The sequence below is a fragment of the Eptatretus burgeri genome, chromosome 1 (assembly GCF_056783735.1).
Source record: "Eptatretus burgeri isolate ZD-2024b chromosome 1, Ebu_testis_v1, whole genome shotgun sequence".
Taxonomy (NCBI): domain Eukaryota; kingdom Metazoa; phylum Chordata; class Myxini; order Myxiniformes; family Myxinidae; genus Eptatretus; species Eptatretus burgeri.
In genome coordinates this window covers 60,655,569-60,672,626 of record NC_140961.1, presented here as the reverse complement: position 1 = coordinate 60,672,626, position 17,058 = coordinate 60,655,569, and the positions used below count along the sequence as shown (strand labels likewise).

The window sequence follows — 17,058 nt, the reverse complement described above, 5'->3', positions numbered from 1 at the left end:
TGCAGCTGAAATACATATTAACTATGACTTAAGTAAGGTTATCAAATTTAAGATCAACAAGGTATAAAATAACAGGAATAAAATGGTCTTACTTGATATTGAAGATCGGTGAAATGAAGACAAGCTGTCGACTGCAAAACAAACTTGACTATGGATGTTAGTATAATAAACTAGAGGTTATTTCACCTTAATAACTTAATCAAATATGAAGAAATTCTCAATAAATGTTATCATGTCCATTAGCAGTAAATATTTATGCTATTGATCAATATTGCGCAATTATCGGTGTCGCAGAGATTAGGACGCAAAGAGAAATTACAATCACATTTTTATGTTATTGCAATATATTTGATATACTCCTTAAGTATAATCACTTTCAGACACACACAACACAACTTCATTATGAAAATTTATTTTTTTTATTTGGCCTGTCCAGCCATTTAAACATTAAAACATGGATGACAAAATTGTACATTTTGTGTATTTTGTGCAAAAAAATTAATTATGCGATAAAAAAAACTTAAGCTGTGAGTTTGAAATGTCCATCATGCATTTTTGTGAAGTATATGGGTACACCATCAATAAAAAATAAGTTTCGTTTGGTGCCCCCAGATGGTACCGATATCTTGTCTGGCTCACGGACTACATCCCATATACTGTACTTCCTTGATAAACCTCTTGAAGAAGATCAGTCCATCAAACCTTTGGACATCACCATCATTCAAAACCTCTCTTGGCAAAACATATACCAGAATGAGCCTCCAAAGCCAGCTGCCAAGTGGGCATCCTCAGTTGTGCTGTCTTTTCTTGGCAAATCCCAACTTATAACAACATATAAGGTTGGCGCACACAGTTCAATAGAGTACTGATTCCTTTCCCTTTGAGCTCAAGGTCCGAGCTTACACCTTTCACATATTGATGCCATGGAGACAAATGCCCTCAAAATCATTGAAATCTCCCCTGATGAAGCTGAATGACTGGGCATGTTATCCCCACATTACGGACAGGTTTGTAACCTCTCTGTCTTCCACTGCCACCTTGTTTTTGCACCCTCTGCCTTTTCCATGCTCTGTCCCTCCTCCTCCACCCTCCCTAGGTTTCTTCAGGGCACTTGTGTTCTGCTAGTAACCTAGTTCTGGTGAAACTCACAAAATCCAGACTCACTGCTCACCTCCACTCATTTGTTCCTTTTTTCTCTCACCTGTGTAAACAACTTCCTCAGTATGTTCAATCTCATTCTTCCCTCCAAGGTTTCAAATTTGCTGCTTATCTCTCCCCCCCCCCCCAGGTCATCCCCAATCCATGTTCATGATATTGTCTACCTTTATAAAGCTCCCCAGTCCACACCTTCCTTTCTCGGTTTTTTTTTTTCCTGCTCCTCCTCCACCCACTTTTCCATGTTTTGTTCCTTTGCTGTTTCATCACCTATTTTTCCCTTCCTGTTATTTCAGCTCACAATCTCGCTGTTTTTGAAGTTTTACCCTGCTTGTTCACCTCTTCTGTCCTCACCCCACCCTACCCGACCTCTGATTACTCCTGCATTCTTACATTTTCCCATTATTTCTCCAAGTGTCACTTGGTTTTGTCCCTCTGCCCTGCTGTTAATGTGTTCCCCACTTTCCACTGTATTCTCCCTTTTTTATTGTTGTTCTTTTTGTTCTGTGTTCTAGCTCTTCCAGAGCTCCACCTTTGTTCAAAAAGGGTGGTGGCGGGGGGGGGGGAGTTGAAAGGTGGGGTTGGAGGTAAAATAGACACACTTGCAAAACGTTCCACTTTATGTCTAAGCAAAACGCATGTACATAAAGGATCATTTTGCGGTGGAGAACATTTTACAATGTGTAAATCACCAGCCCTCATATCGTGATCAACTCGACATGACTGTAAAACAGAACCCTCCTGAATCAGTGCTGTACGATGTTCACAAGCCTGTTGTTGGCTTAGCGGTTAGGGTGGCTGTGGGGTTGACTCAGCCTGTCATCCTTCTGAGGTTGGCAAAATAAGTACCAGTGTACTGGTAATGGGGACACTGCGTCAGTGGCATCGCTGCATCCCAAACAAATGATTTTACCAGCAGCCATAAGGCTGCACTCGAAAGACACACAGTGTACATAACTCTGATCTATGTGTTTGAACTGTGAATAACCCAGCGTTCTGTCACTCGAGTGCAGATGCCTGAACTTGTATTAATGTCGTCTTTGTACAGAGACGTAAGAATTGGATGCAAAAGTTTGCCCCTCTGGTTTTCATATAGTTCAACATATCAGGAGGCAAGGTTGCAACAATACCATCAGAGAGCTATCAAGTTGAGACGGCACGTGCCGATAATTGGTTGTGGCATTCAGAGTTGCTCATGAAATGTTATATTGTGTTCATGAAAATTAACTGGACCCTCTCAACTGGCAAAAGTGAAATACAGTAGTGATATGGGGAGTACTTCCGCTTGCAGATATCAGTGGTGAAGATATAGATATGTTCTGGTAATTCCATCATGCTTCATGAGTCTTACGTAACTGATGCATTGTGTGACCACATCTATCTGATGACAGCTTGGGAGCCAGGATTACGACTATGGATCGACTTCTTTTCCCAGGGAGTGGACTGGCAATTTTGCCAATAAAAGGTTTTGAAAGCCTTTTGAGGCTGACTTGTGCTGTGGCCATCAGTATAGCAGCAGACTGCATTGGGCACAAGACAGTTCTGTGGTTTTCACAGACTGCATATGAGCCAGATTGTCATTAAATGTTGATACCGATCATGCCAGCTACAAGTAATGTTTGAATAACTGGTAATTGGTACCTCAACATGATAGATGTGTGCCAAGCACCCCCTATTGGTCAATACCCTTGCAGCAAGTGCTGCTATGACATGTGGCTTCTTGGTTACAATTCCAGTTAAGATATTCCAATGGAATGGTTCAGAGTTAGTGCAATTACCTTGTTTGTATCTGGGTTTGATTCCTAAGTGTGATGTGATTCGTCACAGCCAGTATCAAGTTATATCACACTCATGATGTTCACATCAAACATTACACTCAGGCAGGGCGTTCAGATGGGAGAATACTTCAACCAAAATGTGCCATGGATTTCAGGTTATATTTCCACAGGGAATTACTATTAACCATCGACAAAATGGAGCAGTATGCAATGGTAACATGTATTTTTGTAAGATCACATTAAGACCAATTGTCGACAGTGATGTTTCTGTCATAATACCTTCATCTTCGCTGATGAACCTAGAAGTCAAAACATGAACCTCGAAGTCAACACCACCAAACAATAATTTTTAATTTCGTTCCCTTTTCCAGACCCATGAATGAAGCAGGGACTGAGCAATTGTGTCTCTCTTCAACAATAAATTTCTGGAACAGGATAATTGAAATCTCTTCTCACATCGTTTAATTGTAATGTTAACATCCTCCAATAGTTGGCATTTGGCACTTGTTTTCCATAGAAACAGCACGTTCCCCCCCCCCCCACCCCCAGGGAACTCCTTACAATTTACACTGGGGTTCACATCAAGGTCACATTCTGAAACACCCACCATGCTTCACAACACTGGCACCAGTCCTCCTGCCACCCCACCACACTTCTGGCTGCCCCCGTGTCCCGCCAACCTCATAATGTGTCTTGCTGTCCACACCATGCATCTCACAAACAACACTGGGCATTCCATAGTGCACCAAACTCCACACACAAAACCACCTTTTCAGTCATGAAGGACTCCTTTTTTCCTCCTCACCCCCCCCCACACCCCTCCTTCACAATGTGGTCCACCAATACTTGAGATCTCCATTTTAATAATCCGATGTCTCCATTGAGGTTACTCCTGCAGCTCTTGACATTGTATGTTTAACACAAACGTTTCTCTCACTGGATGTTTCCAATTCCTCGGCGTTTTTCCTTGGCTATTCTCTCTTCTGATTTTCCAGGCCTTTCCCTCATTCTGGAGGCTATGTTGCCATATATGCCAAGAGATCAATTGCTCATTGTCCATTGACCACACTAACCACTCCAATACATTGCAACACATCCAGCTGCATGTACCTTGAGTCCCGATGTACTCGGAGTGAGGAACAACTTGCTATGTTATGCCATTTTGTTTCCATCCAGGGTGGTGCACCAATTCTGTGCCCATTGTGTGTGAAGCATAATGTATCAGTTTTCTCATCAAGCTGTCTTTCTCTGTGCCTAAAAGGAAGGTTATATAACTTAATGATTTATTTTCGTTCTTACAACTCATCAGAATAAGCATACAATCATGCAGGATTGATTTAACCTTCAAACATATTACAGAAACCATGCCACAATTACATGTAATACGTGAGTAAAGGTTGATACTGTTGTGGTTGACGAAATTCACAAACCACCATTCAGGTCCCTTAGGTGAGATATCTCTGTAAGTATATGTGTAGTTAGGCCCAAACCCGTTGTTTTGAGGGAATAAATGTCATTCACTCGGGCTGCGACTCTTCAGGATAGCCGTTTTTCTTTTACTATCTTTATTTTGGACCAGCCGCCATTACTACCACCACCAACCACGTCTCAACAGCCATCACACAACAACCACCAACCACAACGCCGCTTCACAACAACAACCACCAACCACAACGCCGCTTCACAACAACAACCACCAACCACAATGCCGCTTCACAACAACAACCACCAACCACAACGCCGCTTCACAACAACAGCCACGACCTTTACCATCACAACTCGCCACCATCGCATCACCAACATTCTTGCGCCACTTGTGGGCACCGATATTGGACTCGTGCAGGGCGCGCACTGAGCAGCGTGTTCAGAAACATCACAGACTTTCCGAGAAAAACGGATCAAAAACGACTCACGCCCACTGCTGTTCCGTCCTATCGGCGAGCTGGGGCGATTTGGCCCCGCCTCCAGGGCGTTGGAGTGAGGACGCTATATGCAAATTCATGGATCAAAAAGCATTCACGCCCACTTTTCCTCGGTCCAATGGGGAGCCAGTTAGAGAGGTGAAGGGTCGGAGGCAGAGGGTCAAAGGTGAAGGAGCGAAGCCACGGGGGATATAAACAGCCGCGCTCGCCAAACAGCGGCAGTTGTGAGTTCGGAGGGGAGAAGTCAAGACTGAAGAGTTGGGACGAGCCAAGAGAGGAGACGGAGAGGGCGATTAGACGGAGCTGTGGAGAGGTGGCGGCGGCGAAGGCGGACGAGGGGGTGCTCGCGTCGGTGCCGGGAGCTGCAGAGGGAGAGGCCAGCAACGCGACCGAGGTCGAGGAGGAGACGCTCGTCGCGGGACCCGAGACAGGGTGATATCCTCCATCCACCGAGCATCAACAACCCCCTCCTGTTTCCCCCCGCGCTGAGATAGTGCGACAAGGGGGCCCCTTTCCCACCCCCTACCAGACACTGTCCGCGAGGCCCGCGGAGTTGAGGCGCCACCGCCGCTCCGCGTCTCATCATCAGACGGGTTGGCCCGACACGGTCTCGGCCCCAGGCCCGCCTACCCCCCTCATCCTTGAGGGTGGTTATTTTCTTTTGCTTTGGGAATATGTGTTGTCGGCGCCGTCTGTGAAGTAAAATTGTATTAGTGTTGCCGTGTGCTCGGTAGTCGGATAGCTCTGCATTGTGTTTCTCTTTTATATTTGCTTTTTGTGTAATATTGTGTTTCTTCTCCTTTTACATTTGCTTTTGGTGTAATTGTATATGTGTGCTTTCCGTGTGCCATCGCGAAATAAATGTGAATTATGTTGAACTGTTTTCCCGCTTCGCTTCGTCTTTTCCTCTATTGAATCTCCATCTTGCTTCACGTAAAGGGTTGGTCGTGGGCTAAAACGCCCGATAATTAATCGAACCGTCGAGGCCGACGAATAACACCGCTCGGTTATCCCGATAGTACGGAACGGGTCGCTTAAAGTGGCCCGTGTCCGAAGTCGACCTACGGCGAGGTGCGATCGCCCGGTCTACCCTCCGTGTGGGTACTTAGGTAGGTCGAATTTGGCGAGCAACCCTATCCCACGCGGGGGTCGATTGGCACGATCGTGGTGAGACCGAAAGGTCCACCCGTGACTAGTTCCCGGCGTTAGTCCGAGAGGGTCACGACTGGATTGTCCGTCCGGTGGGCGACGTGCCGCGATTCGAGTTACGTTGTCGTTCGCACGCCGGCGGGCGCGAATCCGCAACAATACTTATGAGTGCTGAATTTATTTGTACAGAGAGTGTGAGTCGAATGAACACACAGGGTAGTGACAGAATGCAAGGATTTGAAAGAATTGGAAGAAGGAAAGTGAAAGAAAGAAATGAAGGTAAAGGAAAGAATTATGAAAAGACAACAATTAGTGAAAAAAGGAGAAAGTGCTGGAGGCGATTGATGGAATGTGTTCTCGGCCTGAAGGCAGGTCCTTTGCTACTTGGTAAGAATGATACTGGGTGGTTTGCACCATTGCTTCCCAGGAGTTAGTCGGGGCAGGAATTTGTTCAGGGTGCCGGTGATAACTGGCCTATTCTTCATGGTGGACACCGTGAGATCTTTAACGTCCACCAACTAATGCCGACAGACAGGATGCCCAGCTTCACGTCCATCCAAGGGACGGCACACACACTGATGAATCACCTTACCTATGAAACACCGGAATGACAGTTTGTTGGCTGGATCAGCATTCAAACCCAAGCTAAACAGCGAAGAGATGAGTGTGTGTACCTGCTGGCCATCCTACAGTTACACAGGATGGCCAACAGGTACAGTTGGAAACGGCAAGATGCTGTGCCATTACACAGGGTGGCTGGCCTACAGTACCTCTCTGCCATCCTGCGACAGCCCCTTGAAAATATATGGATAAGAAATGTTTTGCTCTGCAATCGAACGGAACAGGAAAGAAGAAATTCAGAAAGAACAAAGAAGTAGTAGACATGTGAAGTGCACAAAATGGGTGTTGACTTCAAATCATGATGCAAAGGTCCCCTTTGGCATGGAAGTTCCTTCGGGTCATAGAAACAAATTTATCCAAAGACACACGTCATATATCAAAATCCAAGATGGCCGCCGTCGACCATTTTGGAAAACATGGCCCAGTCATCGCTCATGAACCGTTTGGCATAGAAACTATTATGACACGTGTTTTCTAGCTAAATTGAGGTCGCTGAATTCATTTCCGGCATCAGCTATGCATTTCAAATGCATTTAAAGGTGAAATCCAAAAAATAATACAAATTATAACAAATTTTATTGTTTTTCACATGCAGAAAATTTGAGGTAATTACATTATCCATCGCACAATGTCGTAATTACACAAGTTCTTCCTCTTCTCCTCTCTTGTCCTGCTACATCCTGCCAGTGTGGGCGCACGAACCTTGACATCTGCAGAGAAGCATACAGCGCTGTCTCTGCACGCAGCACTTTCAAGGAGCTTTACATTCAGTCTTACACTTGCAAATGGACCGCACAGTCTTCTTCCCCATCTCATCTGGATTGAGGATCTCATCAAGATTCGCAACTTGTGTGTCTGACGAGGAGTGCTGGTGAATGCTGATGCATGTTCCATGGAGGGCTGATGTTGCCGTCGTAGAGGATGGATTATGGTCAATGTTGTCAAAACCGCCTGTGGTGAAAACGTGTTTAACTGCCTGAGGGGAGACCACCGCACCAACCTGCTCCCAGTGACCAATGACTGAATTCGCAATATCTGTACTAAGCACTCTCAAACGGTCATATGAGATGCACAACCCACGCTGATGCAAATCATCGATTAGAGATTCACGGCCAGTTTGAAGATGTACTCTCATAGCCATATACACCGAAGCTGGTGTTTCCCTATCTCTGTTGTGACGTGGAACACTGTCACGTTTCTTGGATCTGCATGCAACTGAGTTGAAGATGATCTGCTGCCCAATTGATGTTGCAACCTTGGACTTCTTAGATCCAGGAGATGGCTGATCGATAGATGGTCCATCAAGAAGCATGTACAGTAATGAACACAGAGTGGTTGGGATTGATTCAACTCCAGATGAGGTTGAGAAGGAACCTATAAAAGCTTGCCGCATTTGAAGATATTCTCGACGGAGGATCTTGGCTGCTTTGTGCAGGGTGGAGACTTCAGTTGATGTATTGTCTTTCATATCAACTATAACTTTGGATAGGTCATCGTCGAAAACAAGAGACCATCAACGGTTAATCTTTACTGCCTTGATGTCAGGAATCATGCGCTCAATGTCCTCTCAAAGGCGTGTTGCATTGCATTTGATGTAGGGAAAGCCGAGAGCAGCAATACGCTTATCATAAAGGGTCGTCAAGTGAGCCATTGCTAGTGACTCCCCTGAACCACGGTTGTCTTCAATAAAGTCAAGTAACTCATTGAGAACATGTGCTCGCATCACCTGCATGTTATGACTATCAGTGATGTCACATCCGACCGTCTCCACTTTCCTATACAGCCGAGTCAGGCACGCACGATGATAGACGGCATTGATAGCGATCAAGTCTCCAGCGGACAGTTTACACAACAGGCGTTTGTCGCCCAACAGATGAGCACAGTCATTGATTTTTTTGTCAAAGCCAAGTGTAGCAGCTTTTCTGAGCTCTTTCTTGTTGCCCACTTCATCACAAAAGAGACACGTAGTGTCAACTGGTTCGCTCAAAGATGTAGAGGGTGATGCCTGTGTGACTGACCTGACTACACGAGTTTTTACCGGGCTAAATGACGCTTGTCCTTGATGATTATTCCTGGCTCTCTGCACTTTCTGATTGTCGACAGTATTCCTGCAAGCTTTGTGCCACACTGCAGGATTAGACATTATCAGCTGCACTATATTCTGAGTATCACTGTCTCCAGTATTCTCTACGAATACAAAATCAGGCAGCTCACTTAATTCATTGAGTTCCTGGATATTGTTCACAACCTGTCTGTAAGTGGCTGAAAGTCTTTCAGGATTGTTTCTCAATTTAACAGATGATGAGGGATCCGAAGTTGGATTATGAGTCTCGTCTGATTGACATATAAAACATAGGCTCCAGTCCATCGTGGCAGGCTTGCTTTCACAGTTATCGGAACTCATTTGGATTAATCACTTTGAATCTGAAAGTAAAAATTAAAGGTCACATAACATAGATACATTATGTGACTAACTCATGTGTAGTTAAATTCAGCATGAGAAAACCATTTCTGAGTTGGGTCTGACCTTACCATCATATAGTAGACATGTTAAGTCATGTCTCGCTCTCACAATTTTTTTTTCTCATACATTTTAGAAAAAATGTAACATTTATGTATTTTATCTATGATTTGACCTTTAAATCCATCAGAAAGCAAAATTGTCACCGGAAATGAGCTCAGTGACCTCAAGTTAGTTAGAAAACATGTATCATAATAGTTTCTATGACAAACGGTTCATGAGCGATGACTGGGCCATGTTTTCCAAAATGGTCGACGGTGGCCATCTTGGATTTTGAGATATGACGTGTGTCTTTGGATAAATTTGTTTCTATGACCCTAAGGAACTTCCATGCCAAATGGGACCTTTGCATCACGATTTGAAGTCAAATGTCACTTAACATGTCTACGAAAGGAATAAAGGAGGGCTGCATTAAAATGGAGATGAGCCATAAATTAAGGGGTTATATTTTTCCAACTATTCATTTATTTTAACATAAGTTCAGTGATACTGAAAACAATAATGTGCATGTAACCCTTCACTCTTTCGTATTTTCATTAAATCTCTCATCTTCCAAGGTTTCTCTTTCACCACAATTCATTAATAAGCTCCATCACTCTCTTCTTGTTTTCTCAGTTTTTCTTACACTCTTCGAATTCCTCTACTAAGTTGTTTGTAAGGTGATGATGGTGATGGTAATTTACCAAAGGCAAATGGATCCTGAATTATTTTGGAATTAATCATGTTATGGACCATGACATGTTGTTAACTAGTGTTAATTGCAACACTTAGACTAATTCGAACAAATAAATGAATAAGAAAAAGAGAAATCAGAGATTGCAGACCCCTGCCAGGGCTTGTTTTGTGTGGTGTGTAGTGTTTGTGTAGTTTGTACTGGTGTGTTACATAATCAGAGACATAATTGGCTCTGTCACTTTATAACTGCTGGCAGTGATGACCGGGTACCAAGATGTCCCGCTTTGATGCAACCCCACTTCGATTGGATACCTGACCCTGACCCATGACGTTTTTTATTATTATTATTCAACTGAATTCAGAGTTGGATGAAAATAAATTCAATTCAAATCAAATGGAAGACCAAATAGGTAAAAAATCCTGCATTGGAGTAATCAGAAGGAATCCAAACAAACAAAAAGAAAAGATGAAGTCATCAGGAGGAACCTGGATAGGATCGCATTTCAGCTGCTGCTACTCTACCCTCAAACCCATCCATGCACACATGGTCTGGCAGCCAGAATTATTTAAGTTTTTTATGTGGGGGGGGGGGGGTTCTTTTTGATTCTTTTTTTTTTTGAATAAGTGATGGCCTGATATTTTTTTGAATGGCCTTATTCAAAAAAAAAAAATCCCCCACATCAAAGAATTATATAATTCTGCCTGCCAGACCATGTGTCCGATGAAGTTGAAATTTAAAACATTTATTCGCCATCACTAGTAGATCACAATTGTGAAGTTTCACGTCGATTGATTGAGCGGTTCCAGAGAAAACATTAATTATTAAAAATCCAATATGGCTGCCAAACCATGTGACATCAATTATTCCTTAACAATATTGTACACCCATGGGTTGGGGAACATTTTTGTGAAGTTTCTCCTCGATCTGTCCAACTGTTCTGGAGAAGAAGACTTTTATATGTTTCATGGTAAATCCAATATGGCTTCCAAAACATGTGACCTATGACATCATATGTTGAACCTTTTGTTCCTCATGGATAAGCGGTCATAAGTGCAAAGTTTCGTCTTGATCTGTTCATCCATTTCAGAGATTTTTGAAGGTTTAAAAAAAAAAAAATATGGCTGCCGAATCATGTGACCGATGATGTCATCAAAAAAAATTGTGGACCATTTTATCCCTAGATGACCCACAAAAATTTTCATACTCATCGGATGTAGCATTCTGCATATGCAATTATGACCTCATAACAAAGGCACCTATGACGTCATTTAAAAAAATCACTTATTCCACATGGGGAGTACTTGTCGTGTGCCAACTTTTAATTTTTTCCTGTCGTGTGCCAAGTTTTAATTTTTTCCTCTTGCTGTGGTTTCAGAGATAGAGCCGAAAGTTTTTCCATTTTTCCAAAATGGCTGCCACACCACATGGTGTCGTAATTATGATTCAACCCACACCAAGTGGTGTGACCTATGATGTGCCACACCACGGGGCATAACCTATGATGTCATAATTATGATTAAAATATACTACATGTTTTACCAAGTCGTTGCACCAATTAGGCCTATGTTGACCTTTTGACCTTAAAATTTATTGGTGGTTGAATTAATTGACCTGATATGCAAATGCTGTTCAAATTTCAAGTCAATCGGATGAAAATTGAGGATTTTTGAAAGTGATCCTCAGCTGTTGACCTTTGGCCTATGTTGTGCTTTTGGCATATGATGACTTCAAAAATATTTGTTGGTTGTATTCAGTGAGCTGATATGAAAATCCTGTTCAAATTTCAAATCAATCGGATGCAAACTTACAATTTTAGAAATTTGGCCTATGTTGACCTTTTGGCGTATGTTGACCTCAAAAATAATAAGTGATTGAATTCAGTGAGCTGATATGCAAATGCTCTTCAAGTTTCAAGTTAATCGGATTAAAATTGAGGATTTTAAAATCTCAGCCTGTGTTGACCTTTTGGCCTATGGTGACCTCAAAAATAAAAGGTGTTTGAATTCAGTGACCTGAAATGTAAATCCTCTTCAAATTTGAAGTCAATCGGATGAAAATTGAGGATTTTAGAAAATTTGGTCCAAATTGGCCTTTTGGCCTATGTTGACCTTTTGGCCTCTGTTTACCTCAAATTAATAAGTTGTTGAATTCAATGAACTGATATACAAATGCTCTTCAAATTTCAAGTTAATCGGATTAAAATTGAGGATTATAGAAATATGGCCTATGTTGAACTTTTGGCCGATGGTGAACTCAAAAATAATTATTTTTTTTTATAATTGGTGTTTATAATTGTTTATAAACAATTGTTTTATTTTTTTAAGGAGCACCCAAGTGATTGACCACCCAGATTTTAAGGTGATTGTTTTATAATTGTTTTATAAACACCAATTATAATTGGTGTTTGAATTCAATAATCTGATATGCAAATGCTGTTTAAATTTCAACTCAATCTTATGCAAATTGAGGATTTTAGAAAGTGATCCTAAGTTGTTGACATTTGGCCGATGTTGACCTTTTGGCATGTGCTCACCTGAAAAAATAATTGGTGGTTGTATTCAGTGAGCTGATATGAAAATCCTGTTTAAATTTCAAGTCAATTGGATGAAATTGACAATTTTATAAAGTTAGCCTATGTTGACCTCAAACATAATTTGTACTTGAATTCAGGAAGCTGATATGCAAATGGTCTTCAAATTTCAAGTCAAAAGGATGAAAATTGAGGATTTTAGAAAATATGGCCCAAATTGGCCTTTTGGCGTATTTTGACCTTTTAGCCGATGTTTACCTCAAAATTAATGGATGGTTGAATTCAGCCAACTGATGATATGCGAATGCTCTTCAAATTTCAAGTCAATTGGATGAAAATTGAGGATTTTAGAAAATTTGTCCCAAATTGACCTTTTGCCTAAGTTGATCTCAAAATTAATAGGTGCTTTAATTCAGCAACATGATATGCAAATGATTTTCAAATTTCGAGTCAATCGGACGAAAATTGACAATTTTAGAAACAATTACAATTTTTGGCCGATTTTAGGTTGACCTTAATAGCCTATGTTGACCTTTGTTCATGTCAAAAATAATAGGTGGTTGAATTTACTGACCTAAAATGCAAGTTCTGTTCAAATTTCAAGTCAATCAGATGAAAATTGAGGATTTTAGAAAATTTAGCCCAAATTAGCCTTTTTAGACAGGTCTCTGCCAGGCAAAAACTACTCTTTTTTCCAATCAAGGTTTTCTCTGCTGATTTATGTTCTTTGGAACATACTCTTTCAAATAAGCTTCTGGGCCACCCTGAATTTTGCCACAAATCCAATATGGCAGCCAAAATCTAATATGGCTGCCCCAGATATTTCAATGCACAGCAAACTTTTTTCTGGTGCATTTTACACCCCATAAATGTATTACCAACAGATAGAAACATGATGACAAACCACACAAATATCATATTGGAATTGTTCTTTGACGTTGAAATGACGTCATAGTCGACCGATCGATATCAGAAATTCAATGTTTTGCAAACTTTTTTCTGGTGCATTTTACACCCCATAAATGTATTACCAACAATAGCCTGGTGTTGGCGCAATGGTTTGGGCAGCGGCTTGGGATCCAAAAGGTCCTGAGTTCAAGCCCCGTTGAGCCACTGAATTAATACACCAGGGGGTTGACTCAGCCTGTCATCCTTCCGAGGTCGGCGAAATGAGTACCAGTATACTGGGCCGGGGTATACTCCGGTTAAAATAGGTGTACCATATCCCTGTGTCGTAAGAGGCGACCAGGGTTGCGTCAGGAAGGGCATCCGGCGTAAAACATGTGCCAAATCACTATGCGGATCATACGGATGATCCGCTGTGGCGACCCTTAACGGGAGCAGCCGAAAGAAGAAGAAGAAATGTATTACCAACAGATAGAAACATGTCACTAAACTACCAGAATAACCCTTTATTTCTATTCTGTGACGTCTCCTTGATGTTGAAATGATGTCATAGCAATACAAGAGAGCCCCCATAATATCAAATTTTATCAAACTTTTTATTTTGAATGAATTAAAATCGGATAGAAATGTGGTATTCTAATCACTGGTCCATAAATTTTCAATGACAGCAAAATGACGTCTTATGAGGTACAGCGACCTCTCCTCGCTGTGCCATACTAGATTTCAATGTTAGAGAAGCTATTTGGGATTATTCCAACAAAATACACGAATTGAAATGTATTTCTATACCCTCTCAATGATGCCAGATGCTTAGTTATTGTTTTAAAAAGTCGCAGTTCTCAAAGCACAGAAGCTTTTCAATTCTCAGTCACTCAGGTCTATGTAGCTGTCTTCACTCTCGAAGTCAGAATCAAGTCCGCAGTTATCTGAAGAACATTCTTCCATGTCATCATCAGTTTCAGAACTCTCTCCATCTCCTTCGTATTCCTCGTCACTTCGTGATTATTCAGGATTCAGAAATAGAAAATCAAACAAAAAGTAACATTTTGATTAAATGGACACTTCTGAATTACTTACCATGGATTGTGACATCCCTCAAACGCTTGAGCAACAGAACCATCAGCAATGGCTAGAGAATCTACCCACCAGTCCTAAAAACCAAGACATCCATACTACTTGAAGAGAATTTTCAGGTTAACCAAAATGGTGTGGAATCCTCCCATGAGTGGTATGATTTTGTCGTACCTCTCCTGATTTAGCCATGTAATAATCAACATTTTGCTCTTAATTGCCTCATCTGCATGTGCAAAAATATAGTTCAATTTAAGATCGTCTGCTATCTGTTCGATCATGTCCATGTACCATTTAATCACACTGTCTGCTGGAGGCAAAGGAACGACAGGAAGATACTCCAACTTGCACTTAGTAGTGGAGCAGTCAGTCACAGTTTTCATGAATGAAGTCCAAGAACCGACAGGCCCTAGCACATCTTTATCAACCTCTGGAAAAAATTATTCTCGGCAATCATCACCCACTGTACCAACAATAACCCACGCAATATTTCGTTGCAAAGCATCAGCTAGAAGTTTTGAATCTCTGCAGTCATCATTGAAGTCAGGAAACGACGGAGGGAGTGCTCTCTTCTTTGGGATTTTGAATGTTCCATAGTCTGGCTCCTCTTGGTCAATTAGACTGGACTGTTCCTGTTTGGAGGCAGTACTGGTCGGGGTATCATCTGCTCGGACAGCCTGGAATATTGTACCAGTTGTATGGTGGGTGGTTTGAGCTCCTGTTAGAGTCTGTTGTTTCCCGTCAGAGTTATCAAAAGTTATATGCACACTTTGCCCTGCGGTAAAACCTGGAGGAAGCATCCTCTTATGCTCCATCGAGATGAACTTTGCCCAGATGTTATTGATATCACGAACATCCGTGTACGATACTCCGATGCCACATCGGTTTAGGAGTTGAGTTGCTTCCTTGCTGCCTGTTATCCTGTGAATGGTTAAACTCATAGCAACTCCTATTGGAGAACGCTCACCATTGACCAGTTTCTCCCAACTTTCAGCTATGGCCGAAATTTCCTCGGCTTCAACCCTCGAGGCAGTGGCATATCCAAATGTGTTTGTTGACCTCCTAGGATTGATTGACCAAGCAATGGCATTGTAAATACAGTGGAGTGGTCTGTGACTATCAAGTCGAGTAAACAGTTCATCTGGTTCCAACGGCCATTTTACAGCCTCCCTCTGTGAAAGTTTTCGACGAATTAGCCTAGCAAATGCCTTGGTCAGATCAGATTCACGAAGTCCATTTCCTTGTAATGTAGCCGCAGAGTACGAAAGTGGATTGACCGCACAAGAGTGGACGACCAGCCGGTTTCCCAGCAAGTGAAAGTCAATGGCATCTCCAAATCTCTCAGTCAGGCATTTTTTCAAAGTATAGGGTTTTGAAATCGGAGGGTCCCTAACGTCATATTCTTCACTCATCTCCTTTATATCATCAATTAACTCTGTCAGAAAATAGGCATTCAGATCCTTGATGATCATGCGTTGGAACAGTTTGAAAAAGCCATCCATGACCTCTAAAACTAATCCATCCTCTGCGGGAAGCTTCCGCTCATAAGTGTAAGTAAACTTATCATAGCAAGTCTTATGATAATACACATCCGCTGCAAAAACGTCATAGGACGCACCACTAAGAATTACATCAATTGTTTTTGTGGCAGCATGCAACTTGTCAGTTTCATCATTTATTTTCACATCCCCAACTTGCAGGATTTATGATACTGCATTTTTCTCAGAACATCGGCCTGGACCACCACTATTGAAGGGTTTGCTGTCATCTGCTGTTTGCACATTGCAGATAAAACAGATTTTCTTCGTTGGAAGGGACCCTCTACTTATCCTGTATGGGGGATTAGCAACATCTTCATTGGACTCATGCGAACCAGTTGTCCCTGAACTCGACGGCAGTAGTTTTTTGGACTGGGCTTCCTTTCGGGTGATTCTGTTTCGAAATGTGATTCTGCAGTTCTCATGAACATAGACATCCTGGCCTGCGCTAGAAAGACGCTGTGCAGCAGACAGGAATTCAACATAGGGTGCCTGAGTACATAAACTCTGGTCAATTTTTACCCATCTTTCTGCCAGTGCTCGAATAGACTGCAATCCATCCTGAGTTAACTTTGAAGATTGCTCACCTTCGTCGATACGTTCATTACACAGACAACACAACTGCAATTCATCACTCTCTAAACACAAAATCGGTGTCGATGCCATTGTGCAACAGTTTACACCTGTTCAAAAGCTGACATTGTCTTTATCTGTCGTCAAATGTGGATTCGCTGAATCTTCTCAGGAATCCTGGAATCTTTACTGCCTGTCCTGATGTTAAGGATTCTGAAATAAAAGGGAAGCTGAGGAAATATGACCATGGAGAGAGGGAAATACATAAATCACTTGAAACCTTTTTACACAGTAGAAAATAGTAAATCCAAAGTGACTTAGACTGGTGATTTGATATTATTGGTTATAGACTAGAAAGTTTGATAAAATTTGATATTATGAGGGCTCTCGCATTGCTATGACATCATTTCGACGTCAAGGAGACGTCACAGAATATAAATAAAGGGTTATTCTGGTAGTTTAGTGACATGTTTCTATCTGTTTGTAATACATTTATGGGGTGTAAAATGCACCAGAAAAAAGTTTGCAGTACATTGAATTTATCGACTATGACGTCATTTCAACGTCAAGGAGACATCATAGAACAATTCCAATATGATATTTGTGTAGTTTGTCATC

At 41.9% G+C, this 17,058-nt stretch overlaps 1 pseudogene; it reads right to left on the bottom strand.

Annotated features, from left to right (window-relative positions):
* Positions 1-14,122: 14,122 nt before the first annotated feature.
* On the bottom strand, positions 14,123-16,533 carry LOC147034578 (uncharacterized; annotated as a pseudogene).
* Between the last annotated feature and the right edge of the window lie 525 nt (positions 16,534-17,058).